This window comes from Tigriopus californicus, chromosome 1 (assembly GCF_007210705.1).
Source record: "Tigriopus californicus strain San Diego chromosome 1, Tcal_SD_v2.1, whole genome shotgun sequence".
Taxonomy (NCBI): Eukaryota; Metazoa; Arthropoda; class Copepoda; order Harpacticoida; family Harpacticidae; genus Tigriopus; species Tigriopus californicus.
In genome coordinates, this window is record NC_081440.1 from 8,782,900 (window position 1) to 8,794,418 (window position 11,519).

The following is an 11,519-nucleotide window of genomic DNA, read 5'->3' on the forward strand; positions in this document are numbered from 1 at the left end:
GACACCTCTGGAGGTCAGCCTGAACCCAGGCTTGTTCCTTGCGTTTCAGTTAAGTGTTTCCACCACATGGATGAAAACTTTAACTTGAGCCCCATTTTAACCTCTTCAAAATTTCGTTCTTAAAAATGTGGTCGGACAACTTACTCAAACCCGTTTTATGAAGCGTGCTGGACGAGAGCAATTGCTTGACAAGGAGTCTTATTAGGGGTTTCTACTCTGAATTTGGACGAGCCGTCAGCGATTCAAATTTGCACCATAGTTGTCCTAAGTAGCTTGACTACGAATGAAACATTTTTTCCACCAGCGACAGCTGAGACGAAAACATGCGATCGCAGCGCCCTTGATCGATCTATATTTCAAGTTATCTATGGTCCTGGATTCGGACACGGGAGTTGACGAGGGGCATGGGCAGTGGGCGGCGGTCGCCATTCTTGCGCCGATGCGCTGCAGCAAGCCAACGTGCAACGTGCGAGATCGGGAGGCGGGGCAGCAACACGAGGAATCCTGGCTCGAGGTCGGCGCCCTAAAAGGGTCTCAGTAGAAGACGCACCAACGGCCAGGGGCAAGCAGCGCCATGCCAACAATTGCTCATCAAAATCTTGGTCTTGAGCGCGACAATTTTCCATCAGGCGTTTCACTTCTCGCACAGTGACCCCTGCCAATCGATTGGATTCAGGGTGGTAGGGAGATGAGGTCTCAAGTTTGATTTTGTGGGCAGCGCAAAATTCCTCAAACTCTCCCCAAAGCTGGGGCCCACCATCAGCAGGAATGCCTTTGGGCCATCGCCAGGACGTGGTAGGTTGACAAATGCTTTAGGCGGATGAAGGGGAAGCCGGAGTAGCGGTCAACGAAAAGAATGAAGTGCTCGCCAGCAAAGTAGAAGAGGTCAGCACCCAGCTGCTCCTTGGGAGAGGCAGCCAACACCGGCGTTTCTGGAGCGGGAGGCAATAACGAATGGAGCGCCTGATATGCCTCACAGTTGTGGATGAAGTGGGTGATCTTGTTGTGGAGGCCCGGCCAGAAGAAGGTCTGGGAGCCGTTGGCCAAGGCATTGGAAACACCAGGGTGGCCCTCATGGAGCAGCTCTAGGACCTGACGGCGGTGGGTGGAAGGAGGGATGATGCAATGACTGTGTCAACGAGAAGCAGAGCACCCTCAACATTGACACGCGGTCAGATGGACATGAGCCAGTTGTGACCTTGCGTTTTGTCGTAACGTGGTCGGCGTCAGCGAGGGAGGCAGACCGGAGGTCGTCAAGGAGCTTGTTTGTTTTGTTTGTTACAAAGTCAGATGGCAGCTCTCTCACTCGGCCTACCATCTGATTTTGGGTGTCCCAATTGAGAGATATTCCCGCTTTGTCGTCACAGCCCAACATTAATTATTACCTCACCCTTGGGAATGACCGCAGGTTCGCCCATTTAAGCTGTTATAGCAGCAACTCATGCTGTAATCTAATACCACAGAGAAGCTTGGACTTGGCTAGCCTTGGATCAAACCAGGATTTGCAAATTGGAAAGTGGATGCTCTAACAATACGGTACCCCAGCAAACCTGAGGAGCAAGTTGTCCTTAGTCTGGACCGTGACCTGGACAGCACCCAGGACGGGCTCGCAATCCAGCTCTACATTGGGCGGGAAGATGGGCCGGCGTGACAAAGCATCAGCAACCACGTTGTATTTGCCTTCAACCCACGACATGGAAAATGAGTAAGCCGACGGTTTTTTGCAAATTCGCAGCAACCAAGGGTTGTCAATGTTTGAAATTGACTTGGCAAACACGCCAACAAGAGGTTTGTGGTCGGTCTTGATGGCAAACTTATCAGTTATGGCAAACTTGTGCTCCAGTCAAACTGCATGATCCACAGTGAATAAGACTCGGGGCGCCAGTGGTGCGGTCATGTCATGTTGGAGGAGGGCATAGCCAAGGCCCAGGCGGCTAGCATCAGTGTAGAGGGTGGTGGGCAACTCTGGGTCAAATGGTTTCACCACAGAGTTGGAGGCCATAAGCTCGCGAAATTGTTGCAACTCACAATCCTGTTCAGGTATCCAGGCAAATGCAGTGCCCTTCTTCAGAAGGGAGCGGATGTTGGGTGTGAACTGGGGGAAATCAGGATGGAAGATGGCCAGCTGATTGACCATGCCGAGTAGGGACCTGACCTTGGAGACGTTGCGCAGCCCTGGGAAGTCCTGGATGGCACAGGTCCTGTCAGGATCCGGCCGGATGCCCATAGCTGAGATAAGGTGACCAGCAAACTTGACCTCGGGTCTGATCTCAAACTTGGACAGCTTCAGATTGAGACAACGTGCTTGGCCCGGAGCAATGAGAACGCGGTAGCAAGTCTGATTATTGTGCTCACCTTGCAAGAGCATATCATTGACAATTTTGAGTAAGTCTTGAATGTCCTAAAATTCGTGATCAGACTTGATACCAAAAAAGTCACCAGCGTTGGCGACACCCATAGAGATGGGGGTGAACCGGAAGCAACCCTCCTCAGTAATGAAAACTCTTAAGTCCGCAGACTCTGGATCCAGAAGAATCTAGGAGAACCCATGGACAGCGTCCAATTTGGCAAAGCACTTGGCTTTGGGGTTCACCAACTTGACGGGGTCGGCAATGGAGCGGGCGGGGTGGTAGGGGTGCTGGATCGCCAGTGTTTAGTCCCGACATAGTAAAGAACAGAGAAGTTTGTTCTACCCCTTTATTGTTCAGAGAGCATGATAGAACTGACTAGAATATGGTATAGAATATGGTATAGAATATATAGAATATATATAGAATATATATAGAGTCAATGGTTAAATTAATTAAAATGCCCGGGAGATTTCACATGACGAGGGTGACTAGTTTTGGAGGATCAATCAACATCTAACAACGAGGTTTAGGCGGCGGAAATCATTGACAAGACGAACTCCTTTGGAGCTTTTCAGCCCAAAATGGGCGCGAGATGTCCAATGTGTGGCGTGGAAGACTGGCTCAATGATTGGCTTCTTGCTCAGACATAAGTCTGGCATAAGAATGCGTGCGTCTTCCCAAGAGTGGATGAGGACGGCCGTGGCAGTGGCAGCCTGCTATGGGATGATATCAATGTCGGGCTTGAGAGTGAACTTGGCTGGGGAACAACGCATTGGCCCTGCATCTTGATGAGCTTGTCTACCAAAACGTCAGAGAAGTCGGCCTTGATGCAGTCAATGGAATCCTGAGGATAGACATCAGGCTCCAGTTCATGGACCTCGCCACGGGACGTGCAAGGGGCTGGTTTGAGACGCTGAGGGCGGGAGCAAGTGCCCAGGGCAGCCACATGCAGGTGAGGACCAATGGCAGTGGTCGCATTGCCAATGGGAAGGGGAAAAACTTGGGAAGGATGCCCAATTCTACAGTATACATGGGAAAGCTAAAACTTGTTCTTAAGACTTTTGGAGACAATGGTAGAGAGCTTATGAGAACGTCCAGCATAAGTGACTTTGCTGTCAATGTCGCCCTTGCAGGAAATAGGTATGGAATTGCAGGCATTAAGAGGCATGGCCATGCACTCATAGTCAAAGCCGGCAAGCATGGCGATGTTCCACGCAATGCAGCAGACTGTGGCGCCGGAGTCAGCAGCGTTCTTTGTCTTCTTACTGATAGAGACGTATGACGGAACAAGGAGTGGGGATGCTTCTGAGCACACGGAGAAGCAGGTCGCTGACAGGCTGAGGATTATAATCAGTACGCGATTGTCTGGAGCACTTCCGAGTGGTGGAGGAAATGGTAGCCACAGACAGGATTAGATTAAGAGAGAGATGGAAGCAATTTGGGCATCCTCATCAGAGTCAGAGGAGCTGTAGCCGCTATAACCCTTGACCTTGGCTTCACCCTTGGGCTGCTGGCACATAGCGCCTTGGCGTGGCTTGGTGAGTGACGGCAGTGGTGGCGCTCTTGGCCTGATCACTGTAAGCCTTGGCCGCAGGACAGACCACGTAGTGAGAAGGGGAGGTGTGGAAGTGGCCGACCACTCCACAGAACCAACAAGTGTCGTTGGTGACGTTGCAAGTGGCAGGGGCATGCACACCCTAACAGTTGGCACAGAGGGTCTGGGAGGAGGAACTATTGCCAGAAGAACCCTTGCCAGCGGATTTGTTCTTGCCTTTGCTCTTGTTCTTGTGTGCGCCAGAGTTATTGGGCAACCACTCCTGACCCCTGGATGATGGCATTGTTTACCTTGGTGCCCGTGGCAATCTTCTTGGACGTGACATTGGTTTTGCGAAGGTCGGTTGGCGATGGGTTGTCCAAGTGTAAGAGCTCCTTCTTTAAATCAAAGTCGGTAGTGTGAGCAATGGTAACCGTCACGGAATCAATGTCAGCCTGTTTGTAGAGAAGGCAGAGCTGGAGCCAAAAGGCGTCCCAGTCCTGACCCAGAGGCTGGCGGCATTAAAAAATATCGACTAAACGCATGAAGAGGGGGTAGTCGTCCTTGAAGTACTCAATGAGGAAGTCGAAGCAGGACTGGTTGGTTTCCAAGGTGGCATTGAAGACGGGCGTGGTGGTCTTGATGAGCCTGTTGATGTCCTGTGTGAGGGGAGGTCAAGGCAGGGCTTGAAAATGTACTGCTGGGTCTCCAAAGGACAAGTATTGGTTGCTTTTAAAATAGACATGACAAATCTTGACGCCAAGTAGCAAAGAGAGCAGGAGACCCCTTGCAGGAGAGCATCGCCGGTTGGAGGGAGCGGGCAGCTTCACCTAGGCCTTGTTAAAGGGCACAACTGGATTGGTCACAGACCAGGCAGACGGATGCTGGAATAATCTAGGAGCACTCAGAGCAGCATGACCAGTATCAACATCAAGGGAATGTTGTTCCATGGCCGCTTCCAACTCTGACACGGTGTCGAGAGTAGCCTTACCGGCAGCAACACACTCATTGGCAGTAGAGGACTACTCACTTTCAAGAGTGTCAGTCTCCATGTCGGCCTGGATGGCCACGTCAAGCTGTTCGAGGTAGCGATCCTCCATTTGGCCCTCAAGGTCACGGATCTTGGTCAAGGCTAACATGATGTCAGTGACGGCAGCTGAAAGGGCACGGGCGCTGGGTTGGCGGGCACGAGCAGCAGGCAATGTCTCTTTGGGTTGGTTCTGGAGGCAGGTGACACGACCTTTGTGGCCGGCAATGCTGCGCTTGCCATCACCAATCTGGGCCGTGGCCGTAGTCTTGGCCTGGTTCAAGATGTCCTCGGGCATGGTGGGCGTGGGAGGAGTGCGTTACAGAGCGAAACAGTAACTTAAGACTGGGCCATTATCAATTCGCATGTACACGTTATAGCTGTTAGAAACTGACTGCTTTATTTTCCCCCAGCCCAGCTGCTAATGTCGGAAAATACGAACAGGCTAAATACGACATCACAATAATGAGAGCTATCATAAGAAGACGATTCACTTCACCACAAACTTTAAGAAATATGGACTTTCCACCAAATCAGCCTGCTTTTGGTCATAGAGACTCCGAGCCACATTTCGAATTAAAGCAATAAAATACAAAACGTAAAATCTTCAATAACAGGCAAGTCATTATTAATAATAACCTTTATTGCGACTCTTGGTCATATCATGGCGTAAAAATAACTATAAAATGAAATATGAGTTTGACTAGAATTGGTTCAATGCACATGAAATAAGGGAGGAGGGGAATCACAGACGGTACAAAAACAATTAGGTAAAGGTAAATGATAAATTTTTGGTTATTGCAGAGTAGAGGATGTGTCAGATTGAACAGATTCCCGTCGTTAATGGCTTTGGGCCGGGAGCCGGGTGCGTGACCATCAATACTCCGAAGGGATGTCGGGCCAAGGACAATAAAATGTTAGCAAGTCCTTGACCAGGAAGGACAACTTGTGTCCGGACATCACCTCCGGAAAGGTCAGGTTCCCAACACTGTTGAACACTAACCTTGCCAGCCCGATGGCAAGGGGCTTGGTTTTGCATTGAAAATGCGTCCATGCATTGTTAGCATATTGGGGCACGCACAAGTATTTTTTGAGGAACTTGGTGAAGGTGGCATTGGCGGATTTGAGGGCGGATTGGGCGGAGTGTGGGAGCCAAAGGTGTTGACTTGAAGGCCGTTCTCTTGGCAATAACCGAGGAGTGCATTGATGGCATTTTGCAATTCCACAGCTGGATCAGCCAAGAGAACCAGGTCGTCTGCATATTGAAGATATTGTACCATAAAATGGCTTATGGTGGGCCTTGGTGTGTGAGAGCTTTGGGCAGGTCGGATACATAAAGATTGAAAAGAATTGGCAATAGTGAATCCCCCTGCGGAAGGCCAATGGAAGTAAAGTAGCAGGGGCATAGGTTCTCACCAGAACGAATGAAGCATCTGAGTCCCGCATAGATGTTGGACAGCAGAATACAGATTGAAGGTGGAACTCCCCACACTTGGAGTTTGAGGAATAACCGCGTTCGGTCCACCCTGTTGAATGCCTTGGAGAAAACCTCAAAGCATCCGTACACTCTCCTCTTATTGCTGATGTTGGAATGCACAATTTCACAGAGGAGAGTAGCTGCCGTGGTGGTTGAGCGGTTTCTCCAGAAACAGAATTGGAACTTGGGAAGGAGATCCCTATCCTTGGCCAATCCGCAGAAGCAGGCAGCTAGTAGGGTGGACATAATCTTCAAGAAGGAGTTTTCCAGGGCGATGGTCCAATGGTTGTTTGGAATGTCCCTGGACCCCTCCTTATGGCTGAAGATAATAGCTAACTCCATCCACACTGGTAGGAAGAAGGAGGAATGGAGGGCGAGGCTGAAAAGATCTTGGAGGAGTGGCGAGGCTTGGGTCCAGAGAAGTGAAAGTTGGAAAGGAAAGACCCCAGATGTTGAGGGGTTTTTACTCTTCATCTTCTTGAAGGCCTTCTTGAAGGCCGCGTCCATCGGGATCCGTGAAGGGCTGCAAAAGGGGATGGTGTTCTTTTGGGCAGCCCTGGACCTCCTCCACTACTGTTTCCGATGTTGATGCAAACAGTTCTTGAGAGTGGAGGAGGAATTTACTCACGGGAATTTCCGAGTTGGTGGCGGGCTTTTTGGCACATTTGTACAAGCCCGCCATCCGAGGCCGATGAAGAGAACAGGTTCTCCACTTCCAACAATTGGTGGGCTGACTCAGCGCTCCTCAGAGACTTGTGATATGCAATTCATGATATCGCAGAGTGCTCCCAAGTCTCCGGTGTTTGGCTCGTTTTGGCATTACGCAGTTTTTGGAGCATTTGACCCCTCAGCTCTCGATGGTAGGCGCTGAACCACGGGGTCTTGAGTCCTCCTCTCCTCCTATGTACGGAGGAGGACTCTTTAAATGCTTACAAAATGCCTTGGGCCACTGCAGCTGGATTGCTAACAACCCCTGTGTTGATGGATAGCTGCAGGGCCTCAAATTGAGCTGGGCACTTCTGCAAATTGACCACGCACCATCCATTTCGAATCATGCCTAGATGATGGAAACTTCTGGGAATCTTGAAGGGGAAAGGGAAGGGATGAATGGGAAGAGGAAGGATTGGAAGGGGATGTGCATTGAACGGGGCATATCCCAGATTCATGGGGGGGCCACTGTTCGTGGGCGTGGCCCCGCTCACTGGTATTACGGTTGTTACTATTCTATCGACTTAAAACCATTGAAAACAAGATTCTTGTTGGAAGAGTAAAAAACGCACGTCCGTCATTCGAGGCGTCAGCTTTTATATATTATACCCTCTAAAATGACTTGTTTCAACGTATGATCTCAAAAGCTTACATATGTAGCTGACCAAGAGCAGGCCTAAAAATCGAATTTTATCCATAACTTTGACCAAATCTCCTCAGTACCCCAAACACAGTTTTGAGCTCAGATTTGGCCAAGTTCGCCTATTCGGCAATGTGTTGCGATCCTTTGTATTGATAATTTTTAAGTAAATGAATGGTTCAGGAGTTTCCGTCCGCCGTTCCGTGGGCTCCAAAGTTAAAGAAAATCCATTGTTAGAAAGAGGTGCGATACCGACACAAGGAGAAAATGAGTTAGTTCAACCATCTCTTCATTATCCTGTATGAAAATTGATATCCATTTTGGACAAAATTGTGCCTAATTTGTCTTTTTAAATGATCCACTTGTTAAGAAATCTGCCCGTTAAGCGGAAGATGGCGATATCCTCTGAAATGGATGACGCCAACATGAAAAGGTCAGACGTAGAACCTTTAAAGTCTCATAGTTTGATAGGAAACCACTCCTTGCATCGACTTACGAGATGAGGATGTGAAGCTTGCTGTTGGTTGTTTTTCTTCATGATAAACGTAGAACCCAAGTCTTGTCATGAAAGTTAAGGATTTACAAGAAAAGAGTGTGAAGAATAAGTAATATTGCAACTCTCGAGCAAAATTTGGATTGCAAGTATCGCGCAATTCTAAGAGGTGCAAATTATCTTCATTCATTTTTCATATTATCATCCAAGACATCCCAACAACTTTGTGTTTATACTTCATTTGTCGCCTGTCAGTTTCTGCGAACTATAACCTCATTAATAACTAGGGAGGGTTAAAAATGCAAATCAGTAACGGCCTTTTAGACACTGCATGTGATTTAAAAGTTGGTTTTTAAAAGTCCAAAAAAGGGCTGTTAACCAGATTTACTTTCTGCTTCTGCATTGGACATGCACCATTACTCTAAAAAGGTAATGGTAGGTTATGCATCAAACAGAAATTCTTTAATTTTCTGTTATCTTGAAGGCAAAATAATAAGGGATTCCTTTCGCCCCGCCAGTATTTTCTTGTATTCATTTGCTTCTTGATCCCGATGTAGCATTTAATTGGACAACTGCTCATACAAGACAAAGAAAAGAACAATTTAGTGGCGGGGCGGAACGTCGTTCCCGTCAAATGTGTTCTTAAGAAACTTCCTTTGGCATATTGAGCAAATTCAAGAAGCGATGTCCGTAACAAAGAATTTAAGTATTCGAGTTTTCATTTTAAAGGTAGACCAACTACAGCGCCATAAAGTACCAATTTCGAAAAAGAGAAGACCTTATTTCAAACCAAAGATAAAAAATATGCCGGGTAAAAAGGTTCAAATAACGATGAAAAGTGAAAATGCACAAAATAGGAGCTGAAGTTACCGGTTCCAGGACAACTCAACCCAGCGGACAACTCAACCCAGCAGACGACTCAACTTCGCAGACAACTTGACCCAGTACAGAAATTTAGCCCAATATGTTGGCTTGCAAATAGTGCAAACTGATGGTACAAAATAGGAGCTGAAGTTACCGGTTCCAGGACAACTCTACGCAACGGACAACTCAAACCAACAGATGACTGAACTCAGCAGACGACTCAACTTTGCAGACAACTTGACCCAGTACAGAAATTTAGCCCAATATGTTGGCTTGCAAATAGTTCAAACTTATGGAGCACAATAGGAGCTGCAGGTTCCGGTTCCAGGACAACTTGACTCAGGACAACTTGACCCAGCGGACAACTCAAACCAGCATCTTGACTTAGCTGACATCTCGACCCAGCAGACAACTCAACCCAGGGGACAACTCAACCCTGCAGACGACTCAACTCAGCAGACAACTTGACCTAGTACAGAAATTAAGCCCAATATTGTGGCTTGCAAATAGTTCAAACTTATGGAGCAAAATAGGAGCTGAAGTTACCGGTTCCAGGACAACTTGACTCAGGACAACTTGACCCAGCAGACAACTTGACCCAGCGGACAACTCAACCCAGCATCTTGACTTAGCTGACATCTCGACCCAGCAGACAACTTGACCCAGTGGACAACTCAACCCAGCGGACAACTCAACCCAGCAGACGACTCAACTTCGCAGACAACTTGACCCAGTACAGAAATTTAGCCCAATATGTTGGCTTGCAAATAGTGCAAACTGATGGTACAAAATAGGAGCTGAAGTTACCGGTTCCAGGACAACTCTACGCAACGGACAACTCAAACCAACAGATGACTGAACTCAGCAGACGACTCAACTTTGCAGACAACTTGACCCAGTACAGAAATTTAGCCCAATATGTTGGCTTGCAAATAGTTCAAACTTATGGAGCACAATAGGAGCTGCAGGTTCCGGTTCCAGGACAACTTGACTCAGGACAACTTGACCCAGCGGACAACTCAAACCAGCATCTTGACTTAGCTGACATCTCGACCCAGCAGACAACTCAACCCAGGGGACAACTCAACCCTGCAGACGACTCAACTCAGCAGACAACTTGACCTAGTACAGAAATTAAGCCCAATATTGTGGCTTGCAAATAGTTCAAACTTATGGAGCAAAATAGGAGCTGAAGTTACCGGTTCCAGGACAACTTGACTCAGGACAACTTGACCCAGCAGACAACTTGACCCAGCGGACAACTCAACCCAGCATCTTGACTTAGCTGACATCTCGACCCAGCAGACAACTTGACCCAGTGGACAACTCAACCCAGCGGACAACTCAACCCAGCAGACAGCTCAACCCAGTGGACGACTCAACTCAGCAGACAACTTGATCCAGTACAGAAATTTAGCCCAATATGTTGGCTTGCAAATAGTTCATACTTATGGAGCAAAATTGAAACTGTAATGAAAAACATGTCATAATTTGAAAAGTTTACACAATTCATCATTTGATTCTTTAAAGGCAAATTATTTTTACATCAATCAAGATGTGATAATCAAGTTTGATAATATTTTGATCAAATTTGCTTTTCTTTTGTAATGCCTTACTGATGCTAACATCTTTGCAAGCATATTGTTTATTGTTTATTGTATCAACCACTCCAACACCATGTAGTGGCAGATAAAGGAGTTTTGGTATAATGTGTAGATGGACTTGAATAAGTTAAAGAATAAGGAAGAAGAGTTAAAAAAAAATATGTCTCCAGCGCCTTTGAAGAGTTAGCTTTTTGATGAATACCATGAGTTCAACTGAGAGCGAAATACATTCAAAGAGGTCACTGATCGAATGCTTTGCGGAATAGCATTCCACCTTGGAATGGCGCGAATGATGAAAGAATTGAGTCCAGCACCACAACGAGCAACTGGGGTCCAAATTTTTCCTGCCAACGACGATCTTGTTTCGCGATGATTTTTGTCCTTCAAATGATAAAATGCCTCTTCTTCATTGTTGCCCACCAACACTTTGACATGTCCGTTGAGTAATTTGAATGTCCACATTATTTCATTCTTTTCACGGCGAGACTGTATGGACTCACACCGAAGCTTTCCCAGACGCTCATGGTAGGGAAGCCCACCTGTTCCAGGCATTCCCCTAGTAAAACCACGCAGAACCGATTCGAGCCGAATGACATCTTTTTTGAATGTCGGGGTCCAGGCAGGATAACCGTATTCCAGGGATGAGCTGAATTAAAGTTTAAGAGCTGAATTAGAACCTTCGGGCACCGGGTTGTAAAATGCCTCTTAATCATACCAAACAACTTGTTCGCTTTTGAAGACACGGAAGATACGTGTCTCGAAAAGTTCAGCTTGTTATCAATATGAATGCCAAGATCTTTATGAACTTCAACCAGGACCAG